At 37.0% G+C, this 15,355-nt stretch overlaps 1 protein-coding gene across 1 annotated transcript in view; it reads left to right on the top strand.

The window, feature by feature from the left end:
- Positions 1–575: 575 nt before the first annotated feature.
- The window catches only part of LOC140597587 (piwi-like protein 3), a 40,088-nt gene continuing 25,308 nt past the window's right edge, over positions 576–15,355 (top strand). Inside the window, exons 1-2 of the mRNA XM_072746434.1 lie at positions 576–821; positions 1,393–1,646. The gene's annotated coding sequence lies outside the window, so the exon portion shown is untranslated. The remainder of the gene's footprint in view (positions 822–1,392; positions 1,647–15,355) is intronic.

The raw sequence follows: 15,355 nt of genomic DNA, 5'->3' as shown, positions 1-15,355 counted from the left end.
CAGTACTTTTCAATAAATTACAGTAATTTTCAATAAATTACATGAGACAATCAACATTATTAAAGGATTTTATCCAACTATAGACTAACGTAAGTGGTCTGGGCACATTTAAGTTGGGCTAAAACTAAGCTATAGTGGTCAGTAGGTTAGGTGTACAAGTGCGTTTCAACTTATGACATTTTTAATTTATGATGGGTTAATCAGGATATAACCCCATCATAAATCAAGGAAGTCTGTCTCGAAATTTTGATTTCAGAGTCAAATAAATAAGCTAAGCATGCTTATTTGAAATGTATTGTTACTTGTTATAATCATTCACTGATTAGTGAGTTTATTTCAATGTATAATTATTACAAAATTCAAATATACTGTATTTAATAGAATGCATTCCAGAATATGAATTCATTTCAACTACGTCATCTTATTCCAATCTGGTGGGCTACAAAGAAAGATAATGTCATTATGAATACCTTGTTATCTCAAAATAAACTTAAGAGTAAGAGGTGCTTTATTTCTTTTGCTGTATTCAAAGAGGTCAATCTATTTTTAAGTTAAATCAATAAGTCTCCATTGTGTGCTTAGAGTAAGACCACGAGCATTTAGCTCATAAGTAAAGTGTTAAAAGAAACCACAATGTTATCATTAAGAATTTGACTTAGAAATTCTTCTGGTTTCCTAACATTCTTGCTAAGTACTCTGGAACGGACAATAATCTGCACTATTGTAAAATGAATGGAACAAGTTGGAGGATGGTGAAAGTCTGAGGAGACTGAGGAAAACCTATTATTATTCCAAAATATATAGCAACTTTAAAAGATACGGTAATTATTATTCTGTTGATACTTCTATTGTGCTGGATATTTATACTTATAGGAGATAATTGTGTGTGTGTGTGTGTGTGTGTGTTTGTGAGAGAGAGAGAAAGGGGGGGGAGAGAAATTACGAATGCTCTAAATATTTTGAAGCAGCATAAATGAGATCCACCTTCCCGTTACCCTTTCTGCCAACTTGAAAACGCCATTTCATAATATCTGAATCAATGAAGAAATCACAAGCTAGGAGCATCTATAATTTAGGGGCAATGCTAATTTTCTTTTTTGAGTGTAGATCTTTAAAATGAGCTTTTTTGCCCCTGCTCTAAAATCTGTAAAATGCATTTACCTAAGGTAGACTATCCCTGAAAGTATTATATGAAAATTTTTAGCTAAGGGGGGCTTTTTATTTTGATAAGTCTCTGAAGCCAAGAAGTTGAGTTTCCTCTGTTATAAGTGATAACATTTATAATCAACTAATACCTAATTCAAACAAAAATCTTTGTGAAGTTTGTTTCTAACCTGAAGAGGTTCTAACGTGTCTCTCTTTTTTTTTTTAATTTTTATTTATTTATGATAGTCACACAGAGACAGAGAGAGAGGCAGAGACACAAGCAGGCTCCATGCACCGGGAGCCCGACGTGGGACTCAATCCCCAGTCTCCAGGATCGCGCGCTGGGCCAAAGGCAGGCGCTAAACCGCTGCGCCACCCAGGGATCCCTCTAATCTGTCTCTTATTAATAGCATTGGGTTCCTGTGTTCATAGGATCTGTATGACTACCCAGATAGAAGTCTGTGATAGAGATGGGTTTCCTACGGCATCATAATTTTACAGTAAGTCTGTAACAGAGTAAACATGTTTATCCTTGTGAATATTGATTTTTTTCACATCATAGATTATTTTCAAAATTGATAATTATAACAGCATGTTTTATTATATTTAAGTATGCGTTTATCTATTAACTGAATCATTAAAGTAAGATTCTTTACTTCAAATTATTCTAAAATAGAATTTTATTCATGAATTTTCATAGTTCCTTAAAGATATCATTAAGTAAGGAAGTCAATTATTCTTCTAATGTAAATTTCAAGCATGACAGGTAAAATGTTCTAGAAAAAGCTTGCCATGCAAAATTGTTTTGAATACTATGGCTAGAGCATTTGCCCACGCATGAAATAGAGATATAACTTCAATACTTTCAGGTCAAATCACAGCATCAGGAAAAGGTTGAATATAAATTAAGGATAAAATCCAATATATTTGGGTGGGACTACATTTTCTTCTTGAGAAATCATAGAAGGACACATTAATTATACTTGGTATGAAATTTCTCAAGTAAAACAGAAAATCCTGACTTTGCTAAGGACACACATAACCAAAGCACTGGCTTATTCTATGTTTTATTTTAAACTTTTGGAAATAATTTTGATTAAGGGATTAAATGGCATTGTGCCTATTCTGAAGGATATATGACAGAGAAAGGATTTTATGAGGGACCAGGCATGTAAGAATATTCATTCTTCAAAAAAACAAACAAAAAAAGCAAAACAAAACAAAACAAAACAAAGATTCATTCTTTAACATGTTCAATGCAGACTTCTTGAGGGTAAAGTGTGCACCACCCAGTGCCAGTCACTGGGCTACTGACCAAATAAGAGCTCATTTTGGAACTCCCCAATTAGTGAAAGGGAAGGACATGTGGATACGTAAATTAGCCTGACAACACTAAGATTTGTTGAGCATGCATGATGTACCAGGAAATGTGCTAAATCCTTTACAATGATTATTTATTTTAATCCTTATAGTATCCCCGAGAGAGGGACTGTTGCTTATTGCAGTAAAATTGAGATTAAGATATGAAACTCGCTCAAGGTTTCACAGCCAGAGAGGTGTACCAGAGATGATAGATCGTATTAGAAGGATATGAAACAAATGTTATAGGAGAGGCCAGGGTAATAATAAGTGCCTGTGGGAGTCAATGAAAGTGTCCTACCTCACAGATAGAAAATTTGAACTAGATCTTAAAGAGAGAATACGAGGTTTGCTAGTAGTGAAGGCAGATAAGGGGAATGTTTCCATCTAGTAAGATTTTCTAGAAGTATAGCCTTCTGGTCTTCATTTTATCATTTATAATATGTGATAGTGGAATAATCTGATTTCTAAGTTTTTTTGAGTTCTGGAATTTTAGGATGATGTTTTGTTTACTCTACATAAAAATAAAAGAGACTTCTGAGTAAATGCTGAAACATCTGAGACTTTTGACAATATATCACTGACCCTCCAGAAAGAAGAAAGATTTCTTTTATCCTGCACATGGATAAAACATCATCTGTTTTCTTCAAAGATAGCTAGTTACATGTGGAACTTCTCCTCCCTTAAAAGAGATGGGAGAAAGTACGATATGACATATGGGGGGACAGCCTAGCCAGTCTGTAGTAGCTGATAATTAGGGTTCTGTATTCCATAAACCCAACTGCTTCTGGTTAGGGCTCTCTTATCTTTTTTTCTAGTTACTTTAGGAAAACTTAATGTTTTAGACCTCAAAGGATTTCCTTTTGTTGTATGAGAAAAGCCAGGATATTCCTGGCCCCTAGAGAGGTGTTGCACAGTGCTGGGGGGTGACAGCCACTTAAACTCCCAGGAAAAGCCAATGGAGATGGGAAGATAGCAAAGGAAACACATACAAAATGGCCTTGATTGTACATAGTTTCTGAGAAGGGGAAACTGGACAGTCAAAATGTAATACTTCTTTTTTTCATAGTCAGCATCAGTGACTTTAACTGAAACAAAAATGATTTTAAAATATTGCTAGCCAAGTGTGTTTCACTCATTCATTTGAAGCCCTATGATCTTCCTAGAGAAAATAATCATGTAACTGAAGACACACACAATATTCTGATATAATTTTTAAAAGTTATCCTATGGAACTATACTCAACATACCCATGTGTTTTCATACACCAATAATTGAATTTGTGGTTTGAAATGACAAACCACATGTCATGCTGTCTTACTTCTACTATATGAAGCAGTTTATTTCATCTATAAAAAACAAGCAGTGAGAAATATTCAGGAAACTCTTTTACAAATTTAAAGAAATAAAAATATTTATTATATTGTCACATTGTCATTTAAATGCTCAAATTTTCAGAGAAGAGTGACAAAATTGTCTTCTTACCCATAAACCCTGTCCTTTATGATTTCTGTACTATATTACGATATTTTTCTTCTAAAATTAGGATATAGGAGGGAAAGAAAAGATGAATAAGCAATACATTTATTAGTATTTAGTAACATGTAATACAAGGAATCCAGAATGACGATCAAAAATCACAAAAGGAAGAGTCAGCCACAGGTTTCTGGTGAGTTATTCAAGTGAGTGCAGTGCTCCCACAATCATCTCCGTCCAGGTTGAACTGTTGCGAAGGGCAATTAATTCCATTTCCCACTTTTAGTTTTTCTTATGTTAAATTTAGAAGGCAGCCTGCCAGCTATGATTAAGATTTTCTCAGAAAATAGTTTCTAGAACCTAATACAAGACTGTTAAACCACTGCGTAAGCATAATGGTTTAGATCAGTTGTATGCAACTTCCATGTGCACATTTCCCAAAGCAAGCTTATGAAAGCACACATTTCCAGGTACCCATACCATCCAAGGTGTCTGATTTGGTAAGATCTAGAGTAAAACCTCGGAAGTGAAATTTTCATCAAGCGTCCCAAGAGGATTCTGACACAGATTTGTGTTTAGAATACCGTTTGGGAAATTGTTTTGGAGCAGAATGAAGAACAAAGTATATTTTTATATGTAAGCACAATGGGAAGGAAACAAGGAATTTAAAACGTGAAGGAGGAAAAGGGGACTCTCGTATTGTACATAGTTAAAAGTCTGTGATTCTCAGATAATCATAACTTTTCCATATGTTACCAGCATGATAGCCTCCAAAGCTTATGCTGTCTTCACTATACCAAATGAAGCTTAAGGAGTGAGTGAGACGGGGAAAAAAGAAATTATTTAAGCAATAGCTCAGGGAGAAGCTAACGAGTTTTTGTTAGCGTCCAAAAAGGCAAGTGCCCATAGTATGGTCAGGAATAAGAAACGGGGGGTGGGGGGGGCGAAAATAGACAAGAAAAAAGAAAAAGAATGTAATTGTTCGTGTGACCCATTGTGTGCATGTGTACACACACGTACCACAACATGCCACCTACCACAACATACCACTTACCACAGCACACTACAACCCTTCACCACCTGGAAGCTGATGGCTACAGTACAGTCATTATGTGCATTATGTCATGCTCCCAGAGGTTTTCCTAAATCCAGTGTTATGTACTTTCTCTTTAACACTTTGCACACATAATGCCAACAAATCCAGCTCCTTAGGAAGTGCTCACCTTGATATTCTGAATATTTTATACAAAAAATACTTTTATTTATGTTTTTAAGACACTTTTATTTTGACCAAAGTTTCCATTTATATTCACATGGTGAATTACATGTTGAGCTACTTAGCCAATGATCATGAGTCAATTATGGTTTATGGAAATTCACTTGGAATTGTCTATCTGAGAATTATGAAACTTTAAAAATTGTCACTTCCAATTGCCTGAATTTAGAATGGGGAAAACTGAGGCTTCTGCTGTTCTACTTCTCTTCTATTCTTCTTTTGAACTTGTAAACCTCTTCTTTGTAGAAATTTATTAACAAGTACCGTTATATAATGCTTTCTCCAATAAATGAGAAATACACACACATACACTCACACACACCTTTTCATTTCTATTATCCATGGCAAAATTTTATCTTGGGTAGTATACTTACTTCCTGGTATCCTCTTTCCCCACATCCTCCTCTCTGCACTCTTATCTAGTAGTAGGTGTTAGAATATTGCTACTTGATGATTAATATTTTCAATGAAAGAGATTAAAGTTGGAAATCTTGCAGAGCTTTTGTATTTATATTTCTATTCTGAGATTTTGGAAATAGACACAAATTCTCAAGTTTCATTTGAAAAACGTTTTAATCATGGAATAAAGACAAGTGTATCTGAGATTATGGTCTTACTATTCAGTAATAAGAATACTCTTAACTATCTGATGGATGAAAACTAGTATTCTAACTCAACATATTTATAGTACAGAGTTTTACTTATTTCTTTACTGATCGCTATGCCAAATCCTGAACTCTGTTCCAGTTGTTTTACTGTGTAATGACTCTTAACCTTTCTACTAATTGGACTGGCTCATATGCTTTTTAGCCTGTCTTCCCTCAGATCCTCATAGCACACTTTTGGAAGCCTGACACTAACAGAGGTCATGTAAAATATGTTAGGTAACTGGTGGTGATATAATCCTGCATAGCCAAACTGAACAATACGTAGAAAAAATGGAATTTAACTTCAATTACCATTTATGAAAATCTGGTTCATTGATGTTTACTTATAAAATACCTCCTCCAAATCCTTTAGTCTGAATATGGACAATCACCTTTTTACACCTTTAAATAGATTCTTCCTATCTGGATAGCTCACACCTAATTCTGATTAAATAAATTATCCATCTGTGAATTCTACAGGTGTAACTTTTAATACTTACCCTTTATTATTTAATACTTACCCTATATTATTTCCAGCAGTCTCCTCCCTGCTCCCAACGTGTCAGAAACAAGTAATTTAGTTGCTATGACTTTTCCATTTGTCTAAAGGCAAACCTATCAACCCCTATAAACATGTGTGTTTTATCTTGCTCCCTGCTTGGTATACCATGGATATGTGGGAGAATCAAGATTAGACTTTTGTTGATCTGACTTCTTGATAATAAGGTGTTAGGAAAGCAATAAATGTATTGGAAAAAGAACTTTAAATCATATTTAAGCTTACTAAAGCCTTTCAATAGAACATATTTAATTCTGGTAGTAATAAAATGGATGGGATTTCATTGTAAAGCAGAGCAGAATTCAGCATATACTGTGTCAGCTTTACATGACAGATTATTAATAAACTGCCACTGTTACCACTCGATGCCAGCCTTTGGTGTTGGCATTTTTTTAAACTTGAAACTCAAATGTATTTTTTTAATCTTATTAAAAGATTAGATGTATTTTTTAATCTTATTTTTAAAAGATGTATTTTTTAATCTTATTTTATGAACCAGTTTCTTCTTTTCAATACATTTTTTTCTCTTCTCTGTAGAATTATTGTGTGATTCAATTAATGGTTCCAATTTCATTATACTTATATGTTCTAAAAAACCCTAAGGCATTGTATAACTTCACATAGATCAACTTTAGTTATTTGTTTGTTTGTTTGTTTGTTTGTTTTCATTTGATGAAGGTGAAGACAAGGCAGAGTAAGAATTAAGAAAGAGGATGTACTTTCAACTTGGTACCTAACAAAAATGAGCCATTTGGTAGAATTCATTTTCTCAACTAACTTTCCCCAGTATGTTTGCCTTTTTCTCTCTTTTCTTCTCCTATCCCTGTTCTAGATACACTTTTTTAAAAGATTTTATTCATTTATTCATGAGAGACACAAGAGAGAGAGAGAGGCAGAGACACAGGCAGAGGGAGAAGCAGGCTCCATGCAGGGAGCCCAACTTGGGACTCTATCCCGGGTCTCCAGGATCACGCCCTTGGCTGAAGGCGGCACTAAACCACTGAACCACCCAGGGACCCCCGATACACATTTTATATTGTCCATTAATTCAACAAAACACTTAAATATTTGTATGAAATAGTCATTTTCATACTAGTGTTGGAAAAATAATAAGTAGTGGGCAAAGCCTACAGGAAATAGACAGTTCAAGAGAGCTTATAGGGTCTAAGGTTATCCTTTAGATACAAAAGGGCCATTTTGTATCTAAAATTTTTTATGCTTTACAACTCCTTGTCACTCCATCAAAACTTTAGCTATCTATCAGAGAGAAGTTAAGAGTTACTTTAAAATAAGTTGCAATCAGTGGGTTAAAGGACATAGCATCTGATGATGGGGTAAAAAGTGTGTATAATGTCATAGAGAGGGCAAAATGAATAGCAAAACATGCAGGTGATGCGCTGAGTTTTATCTAAGTAGTATATATTATCCTCATTGTCTTAATTGGACGGGTAATGTCAAACCTTTGGACAAAGCTGAAAAAGATTCATACCTAGTAAGGTATGCACTGGTATTTACTGGAAATAAAACAAATAGAGACTAGAAGAACAATAAAAAATGATCAATCAATGAAACTAAGAGCTGGTTTTTCAAAAAGATAAAACAGGCGTGTCTGGCTGGCTCCATCAGTAAAGCATATGACTATTAATCTTGGGGTCATGAGTTTGAGTCCCACATTGGACATACATATTACATACATAAATAAACATATATATATCAGGGCACCTGGGTAGTATAGTCAGTTAAGCCTTTGACTCTTGGTTTCAGCTCAGGTCATGATCTCAAGGTCATGAGTGCAGAGCCTGCTTGAGATTCTCTCTCCTCCCACCTGTGTGCTCTCTCTCTCTCTCTTTCTCTCTCAAAACAAATCTTTAAAATGTATGTGTATTTTTGAAAGATAAAACTCTCAAACCTTTAGCTACACTAAACAAGACAAAAAGATTTCAATAAATAAAATTAGAAACTAAAGGAGCCATTACAACTGACACTACAGGAATGCATATGATCAGAAAATAACTGCCATATACAATTATATGCCACCAAATTTGATAACCTAGAAGAAATGAATACATTTCTAGAAGCATAAAACCTACCAAGAATGAATCAAAAAGAATAAATAATATGAATAGGCACCAATGTGTTACACATTAATACTCCATAATGAACAGTGGGCACTGGCTCAAATGTCCCATACTGGTTTTTGCCTTTGAGTCATTCTACATGGTGTTCCTTCTGCCTTATAGGGTTTACCACTTCCCAGCAGTGGGTCCTGGGCAAGTTTCTCAGGCTCATTGACCTCAACTATCTCCCATAGAGAATGGGAAACACATTGGTTGTGATGCTTACCTCATAAGGACATCACAAGGATCAGATGATGTGTGAAAGCATTTTACAAACTGCCAAGTCCTCTGCCCATATGAGCTAATAGAATATAAAACAATGGATGCCAAGGAGTTAAGACAGGGAGGGAACTTAGAAGATAGAAATAACTGCTGTGTGGAAATGGTAGACGTGATTTTTGCTCAACATTCTGGCAAGAGAAACTTTATAAAAGTACAAATTAATTAATAGAGCAAATTGGGGTAAGGGATAGGGAAGAAGGTAATTGAGAAGGGGAGGCCTGGATGTGTTTGGATCCTCTGAAGTCTAGAGAGAGGAAAGTGTTTGTTATCCAGCAGACAATTCCTGCAAGCAACCTGGAGCAATTTTTGCCTGACCCAGACAGATTCAAATCTGGCCTGTGCCATTTTGACATTAAGATTCAGTTTCCTCACCTGTAAAGTGGACATAATAATGGTACCAACCTCAGAGCATTGTGGAGATACTTTAATTCATTTTTTTTGTCACTCAAAAAGATTTCTTAATAATACGGCATTGGACTATAACCAAAATATGAAATAAATATACACAAGTTTATATTGATATAAACAAATGAACAAATAGGGGAGAAAAGGCTAATTTTGCTTTAATAGAATTCCAGATAGGGGCACCTGGCTCAGTGGTTGAATAACTGCCTTTGGCTCAGGTCATGATGCTGGGGTCCTGGGATTGAGTTCTGCATCAGGCTCCCCACGGGGAACTGGCTTCTCCCTCTGCATATGTTTCTGTATCTCTCATGAATGAATAAATAAAATCTTAAAAAATAAAAAATAAAAGAATTCCTAACAATAGACTCCTCACTTCAGGAGGTGAAGGAAAATCCTCCCCACCCCCTACCCCAAAGGTGGGGTAGATTTAGAGCACACTTCTAAACAACAGAGTGTAGAGAGAGGGAAACAGTGACTTGGGGCAGCAGACTGGCACACACAACTTTAACTGAGTGACAAAAGTCAGTGATGAAAGTCAGCAGTAATGCTGTGTGAATCTCATGCACCCCCAACTGAGATGGGATGGAAAGGCACAGAAGCACTTCACCACTGTGGTAGTCTTTCCAAAATTCCATATTCCCAGCCTACTCATGACAGAAATATCAGACACACCCAAATTGAGGCTCCTGCAACAAAGTAGCTGACCATGGGATCCCTGGGTGGCGCAGCGGTTTGGCGCCTGCCTTTGGCCCAGGGCGCGATCCTGGAGACCCGGGATCGAATCCCACGTCTGGCTCCCGGTGCATGGAGCCTGCTTCTCCCTCTGCCTGTCTCTGCCTCTCTCTCTCTCTCTGGGTGTGACTATCATAGATAAATAAAAAAATAATTAAAAAAAAAAACAAAATAGCTGACCAACACATCCCTTCAAAACTGTCTATCGAGGTCACGGAAAACAAGAATGAGAAGCTGTCCCGCACAAGGCTGGTTCAACACTTGTAAAACAATCGATGTGATTCATCATATCAGCAAGAGAAAAACCAAGAACCATATGATCCTCTCATTAGATGCAGAGAAAGCATTTGACAAAATACAGCATCCATTCCTGATCAAAACTCTTCAGAGTGTAGGGATAGGGGAACATTCCTTGACATCTTAAGCGCCATCTACGAAAAGCCCACAGCAAATATCATTCTCAATGGGGAAGCACTGGGAGCCTTTTCCCTAAGATCAGGAACAAGACAGGGATGTCCACTCTCACCACTGCTATTCAACATAGTACTGGAAGTCCTCGCCTCAGCAATCAGACAACAAAAAGACATTAAAGGCATTCAAATTGGCAAAGAAGAAGTCAAACTCTCCCTCTTCGCCGATGACATACTCTACATAGAAAACCCAAAAGCCTCCACCCCAAGATTGCGAGAACTCATACAGCAATTTGGTAGCGTGGCAGGATACAAAATCAATGCCCAGAAATCAATGGCATTTCTATACACTAACAATGAGACTGAAGAAAGAGAAATTAAGGAGTCAATCCCATTTACAACTGCACCCAAAAGCATAAGATACCTAGGAATAAACCTAACCAAAGAGGTAAAGGATCTATACCCTAAAAACGATAGAACACTTCTGAAAGAAATTGAGGAAGACACAAAGAGATGGAAAAATATTCCATGCTCATGGATTGGAAGAATTAATATTGTGAAAATGTCCATGCTACCCAGGGCAATTTACACATTTCATGCAATCCCTATCAAAATACCATGGACTTTCTTCAGAGAGTTGGAACAAACCATCTTAAGATTTGTGTGGAATCAGAAAAGACCCCAAATAGCCAGGGGAATATTAAGAAAGAAAACCATAGCTGGGGGCATCACAATGCAAGATTTCAGGTTGTACTACAAAGCTGTGGTCATCAAGACAGTGTGGTACTGGCACAAAAACAGACCCATAGATCAATGGAACAGAATAGAGAATCCAGAAGTGGACCCTCAACTTTATGGTCAACTAATATTCGACAAAGCAGGAAGACTCTCCCTGGAAAAAAGACAGTCTCTTCAATAAATGGTGCTGGGAAAATTGGACATCCAAATACAGAAGAATCAAACTAGACCATTCTCTGATACCATACACAAAGATGAACTCAAAATGGATGAAAGACCTAAATGTGAGACAAGATTCCATCAAAATCCTAGAGGAGAACACAGGCAACACCATTTTTGAACTTGGCCACAGCAACTTATTGCAAGATACATCCATGAAAGCAAGAGAAACAAAAGCAAAAATGAATTATTGGGACTTCATCAAGATAAGAAGCTTCTGCACAGCAAAAGAAACAGTCCACAAAAGTAAAAGACAACCTACAGAATGGGAAAAGTTATTTGCAAATGACCTCTCAGATAAAGGGCTAGTATCTGAGATCTATAAAGAGCTTATTAAACTCAACAGCAAAGAAACAATCCAATCATGAAATGGGCAAAAGACATGAACAGAAATCATACAGAGGAAGACATAGATATGACCAACAAGCGCCGCATCACTGGCCATCAGGGAAATATAAAACCAAACCACAATGAGATACCACCTCACACCAGTGAGAATTGGGGAAAAGTCACAAGACAGGAAACAACAAATGTTGGAGAGAATGTGGACAAAGGGGAACCCTCTTACTCCGTCAGTGGGGATGTGAACTGGTGCAGCCACTCTGGAGAACTGTGTGGAGTTTCCTCAAAGAGTTAAAAATAGACCTGCCCTACGACCCAGCAATTGCACTGTTGGGGATTTACCTCAAAGATACAGATGCAGTGAAACGCTGGGACACCTACACCCCAGTGTTTATGGGAGCAACGTCCACAATAGCCAAACTGGGGAAGGAGCTTCGGCGTCCATCAAAAGATGAATGGATAAAGAAACCGTGGTCTGTGTATACTATGGAATATTACTCAGCCTTGAGAAACGACAAAGACCCACCATTTGCTTCGACGTGGATGGACCAGGAGGGTATTATGCTGAGTGAAATAAGTCAATCAGAAAAGGACAAACATTATGTGGTCTCATTCATTTGGGGAATATAAAAAGTAGTGAAAGGCAATAAAGGGAAAAAGAAAAAAAATGAGTGGGAAATATCAGAAAGGGGACAGAACATGAGAGTCTGCTAACTCTGGGAAACGAACAAAGGGTGGTAGAAAGGGAGGTGGGCAGGGGTGGGGGTGACTGGGTGACGGGCAGTGAGGGGGGCACTTGATGGGATGAGCACTGGGTGTTGTTCTATATGTTGGCAAATTTAACACCAATAAAAAATAAAATAAATAAATAAATCATCCTTTTGTTCCAAGGATGGAACACACACACACACACACACACACACACACACACACACACACAAAAGGACAAACATTATATGGTCTCATTAAGTTGGGGAATATGAAAATAGTTAAAGGGCATGAAGGGGAAAGGAGAGAAAATGAGTGGGGAAATATCAGAGAGGGCAAGAGAACATGAGAGACTGCTAACTCTGGGAAACGAAGAAGGGGTGGTGGAAAGGGAGGTGGGTGTGGGGGTTGGGGTGACTGGGTGATGGGACCTGAGGGGGGGCACTTGATGGGATGAACACTGGGTGTTATGCTATATGTTGGCAAATTGAACTCCAATAAAAAGAAATTAAAAAAATAAACAAACGAAACAAAAGAAAAAAAACCAAACAGCAGGTTTCCCTTTTTAATGGCTGAATAATATTCATATATTTTTTCTTTATTCATCTATTTGTTTATGTATAGTATGTTGTTTCCATGTCTTAGCTATTGTAAATAATGCTTCAATAAACATGGAAATACAGAAATCTCTTTCAGAGAGGGATTTTATTTTATTTTGGTTATGTAACCATAGGGTGGTTGCTGGATCATATGGAGTTCTATTTTTAATTTTTTGAGGAACCTCCATCCTCCATATTGCCTTCCATAGTACCCATATTGAATTACATTCCCAACCAACTTGCACAAGGATTCCCTTAACTTCAAATCCTTGCCACCAGCACTTGTTATCACTTATCTTCCTGATAGCCATTCTGACAAGTATGAGGTAACATTCACTGTGATTTTGATTTGCACTTTTGTGATGATCAGTAATGTTAAGGACATTTTCATGTACATATTGGCCATTTGCATATCTTCTTCAGGGAAAACAGTCTATTCAAATCTTTTACCCATTTTAAATCAGATTGTTTTTTGCTGTTGAATTTTCTTATATATTTTAGATGTTAAGTGCTGTTTGCAAATACCGTTTTCCTTGCCATGGGTTGCTTTTCATTTTGTTGTGCAAGAGTATTTTAAGTTGATATTATCTCACTTTTTTTTGGTTTTATTGCTTATAATTTTGGTGTCATATATAATGCGTCATTGCAAAGACCAATATCAGGGATATTTTTTCCCTGTTTTTTTCTAAAACTCTTACGGTTTTAGGTCTTCATGTAATTGTTAATCACCCGAAACTAACTGGAATTTAAATAAAACCTTTAAGAAAAGATACCCAAAAAACGAAGCTTGTTTTAAGATATATGTTTCAAGAAATTCGTTTAAGGAAAGTGCAAGTGAGGGACGCCTGGGTGGCTCGGCGGTTGAGTGTCTGCCTTCAGCTCAGGGCGTGATCCAGGGTCCCGGAATCGAGTCCCTCATCGGGCTCCCTGCGGGGAGCCTGCTTCTCCCTCTGTCTGTGTCTGTGCCCCTCTCTCTCGCTCTCGAATAAGTAAATGAAATCTTTTTTTAAAAAGGAAAGTGCAAGTGAGAAACACCATTAAATAAATAAATAAATAAATAAATAAATAAATAAATAAATGTTTAATTATGTCAGCACGTTGATGTTATCCATAGTTCTCCACATTTAAATTTTAGCAATATTGTAGCTAATATAAAAGACTAGGTGGGCATATTGCAACTCTACCCCTTAATGGGTGTGTGACCATACAGAAGCTGCTTAATTACTCATGTGTTTCTTTTTCTGTATGAACAAAACATGAAAATAGACATCTACATTCTATACCTTAGTAGGAATGAAATAGCATAGGTAATATTTACATGAAATAACATAGGTGAGAGCCCCTTCCCCTCCCTATACTGATAGTACTTGGCACAAGCAGGTAGTAAGTAATTGATATATTGTTCCCCTTTGTCTTCTTATGCTCTGTGTCAGAAAAAAACATTCATTGAAGAAAAGTTGTGTTGAGAGAAAGGATCTTTTCAGCAGTATGAGTTTTAGGTAAGACTTTTGTTATGCTGTTGGAACTGCAATTAGTGGATGAGAAGGGCTCATACGTACTTAGCTAGTACCGGGCCATCTCTACACCATACTACTGTCTTCTCCACACAATTCCATAACTGCCTCAAAAAAGGAAAGGATATGCCAAACTTTTCTCTTGCTATGAAAAAGTTTTTTTTTTTAAGATTTATTTATTTATTCATGATACACATGGGGGCGGGGGCGTGCAGAGACACAGGCAGAGGGAGAAGCAGGCTCCATGCCGGGAGCCCAATGCGGGACCCGATCCCGGAATTCCAGGATCACGCCCTGGGCAAAAGGCAGGCACCAAACTGCTGAGCCACCCAGGGATCCCCTGAAAAAGTTTTAATTGAAAACCAGGATTCTGGGCTGAATACAGCTTCAGCAGATTCCCCATTAAATTAGAAGGGGTTTTTCATTTAAGTCCTAGTGTTGATATGTCACTATGCTCTGTCACTTTGAAAAGCGATAGTGCTTTGTTATCAGCACTGAGCCCTGACAGGCTTTTGATGTAGACTTAGACTAAAATAGATTGCCAGAATGATGAAGGCGCTGCTTACCTTCTAACACCTCCAGGCTGTGGATGTGGGCAAAGGTGCTGACCTATTGCTCTGTCCAGCCCAGTGGGTTTGATCATCTCCAGCTGAATATTTTCACATTTTAGATTGTAAGTTGAAATTGTAGAAGGGTTGATAGGTTTTCAACAGAAGCATGAATGTTACTGATAGCATATGATTTATGCCATCTAGAGACTTAATTTCTTAGGCAAATTGTTAATAATTAATTCTTGCCCTTTAACTTATACATTCTATTTAGAAAG

Source organism: Vulpes vulpes, unplaced genomic scaffold (assembly GCF_048418805.1).
Source record: "Vulpes vulpes isolate BD-2025 unplaced genomic scaffold, VulVul3 u000000807, whole genome shotgun sequence".
NCBI classification, from domain to species: domain Eukaryota; kingdom Metazoa; phylum Chordata; class Mammalia; order Carnivora; family Canidae; genus Vulpes; species Vulpes vulpes.
Note: the sequence above shows the minus strand (reverse complement) of the source record. Positions and strands in the feature narration are given on the sequence as shown.